The following is a 2,500-nucleotide window of genomic DNA, read 5'->3' as shown; positions in this document are numbered from 1 at the left end:
TGTACGTATTCGCATATATATAAATAATTGATATTATTAAGCTTTATTGTAATAAATTCTTGATTTTGAATAACTTGTTATTTGATTTTTGTCATCATGAATTCTTGTATAAAATATATCAGGGACTGAATGTGTAGAGTTGATTTTTATATTTGTAAAGCCATTAATGAGACTTGCCTAACAAGCTTATTTTAAGCATACAATTATTGGCTTCCATTTAATTGTATTAGTTTTCAATGTTTAATTAAATCGGTTTGCAATGATGCCATCCAAATTATTTAGATGGAAACACAGTATTTAAAATTTCATCATCATCATCATCATCGTCATCATCATCATCTCCTCGGTTGGATTTCGCCAATTGTCTCTATCTTAAGGTTTTAAATAAATACTTCTTCATTCATCATTTCCTACTCCACGCTGCATAGTCCTCAGCCATGTAGGACTGGGTCTTCCAACTCTTTTAGTGTCTTTTGGATTCCAGTTAAACGTTTGGTGAACTAATCTCTTTTGGGGGAGTGCGAAGAGCATGCCCAAACCATCTCCATGATCTCATCCACTTATGACACGAGTAATCTCTCTCATAATTTCACTTGAAAGTTAAATGGTATTATTTTTTATTACATTATTTTCATGTAAAATAAGATTCCTGTGAAATTCTATCCCGTATATAAAGATATAAGAGTAACTTTTGATATATCATTTTCCAACCAAGTTATTTTTTTCCATGAAAACGTCAATACAAAGACATCAAAGATTTGTTCATTTATATTTAAAAGAAAATTCGTTTGTTCCCAACAAATGAACAATCGAGAAAAGGTTACTTCATAAATTCTATAAATATTCTATCGCTTGAAAACCCCTTTTTCATTAAGAATATATTTCCATAAAAGGCCACATATTTAATCCTTAGAATATATATGTACTTTTTACTGACAAAAATACATTCTTCATAACTCGTGTAACAGAAAAATATATTATATTCTATATTTCATAAATATTTTGTCACTGAAACATGTTGTTTCATAGAAAATAAAATATCTATGAAAAGTATATATCCCATATTTTTAAACGAAACAGTTTTTTCTCCTAAATATGTATTCATAACAGCTAAAATTTACAAGAATAAAAAAAAATCTTATAAAAAAGCATATATGTAAAATAATGCTAAAAATGTTCGTAGAAATATATTCATAACAAGAAAAATTCCATAATAGAAAAAAAAACTTTAGATTGAAAAAAAGTGCAATTCCCAACCCTGGTGACCTTCCACACCTCATAACTCAAAACAAGAAAAAAGTCCATAGATAAGAAAAAAAAATTAATTAAAAAATGCAATGGCTAACCGTGGCCATGAGTAAAAAAGAACATAAAAAAGCGAATATATCCTATTTAAAAAGAAATTACTCTTAGAAATACATTCATAACAAGAAAAAAAATTCATTAATAAAAAAAAAAAACTTTAAATTAAGAATAAAAAAAAAAGTTGCAATTCCCAACCCAGGTCGCCTTCCACATCTCATAACTAATTTGCCTGCACTTCCACCCCACTGAATAAACTCTTCCCCAGGCAACTCACAAGCCACGTTGAGCGTGATGATGTCTTCGAGAGTCTCCAGAGGCAGGAGGGGATTCTCAGCTCGACACAGCAATTGTCTCATGTGGTGGTGCCTTCCAGGTTGCAAATGCAACACGCTCACCGTCTCCGTTCCATGGGTTGTTACCTGGAAGTGGAAATGGCAGAGAAATGTTTAAGTTATTTAAGCGTCAACGGTTAGAGAAACATTATTTTTTCCTCGAGGGAAAGACAGAGGTTCAACTCAGATTTGGCACCGCTGGGCGAAAAACATGTCACATCTACAATTTTAGAACTAAAACCTAAATTTTAATAAATAGATTGATAATAGTTGAAATAAAATATTTTCATATTATCTTTTAAGAAAAAACACTCCATTTTGAGAATTGAAACCGATTTCAATAAACTAGGCTACTTGACCTTAATATGATTACCATAACATAAAATTGGCATCGTGTGAGATCCGCTTTGGCCACATCTCAAAGCGATATTTGAAAGTTTGTCAGAATATAATGTTATAAACGTTAACTTTCAGATTACATCTCTGTCGTTTTACTACTTTTTATGTCTATCTTTCATTCTACTTGTGTCTGTCCACGAGTGGAAATGAATATTAGTTTGTTGATTATAAGTGTGTCGTTTTTAAAGTTGAAAATGATATTCTACTTGAAAGATTTATACTGAAATTATGAAATAATGGAATAATTAAAGTCACCCGCATCATAATCATCATCATCTCTCTCTCTCTCTCTCTCTCTCTCTCTCTCTCTCTCTCTCTCTCTCTCATGTCCATACTGTATACACACAATGAAATATGATGAAATAAATAAAGAAATTAAATGTAATATAATTATACAGCCTCTCTCTCTCTTCTCTCTCTCTCTCTCTCTCTCTCTCTCTCTCTCTCTCTCTCTCTCTCTCTCT

General features: G+C 31.1%; 1 pseudogene; it reads right to left on the bottom strand.

Annotated features, from left to right (window-relative positions):
* LOC137622602 (uncharacterized) overlaps positions 1 to 1,718 on the bottom strand; it is a 551,390-nt pseudogene extending 549,672 nt beyond the window's left edge.
* Positions 1,719 to 2,500: the final 782 nt, after the last annotated feature.

The sequence above is a fragment of the Palaemon carinicauda genome, chromosome 29, assembly GCF_036898095.1.
Source record: "Palaemon carinicauda isolate YSFRI2023 chromosome 29, ASM3689809v2, whole genome shotgun sequence".
Taxonomy (NCBI): Eukaryota; Metazoa; Arthropoda; class Malacostraca; order Decapoda; family Palaemonidae; genus Palaemon; species Palaemon carinicauda.
The sequence above is the reverse complement of the archived record's forward strand: the minus strand, read 5'-3'. Positions and strand labels throughout refer to the sequence as shown.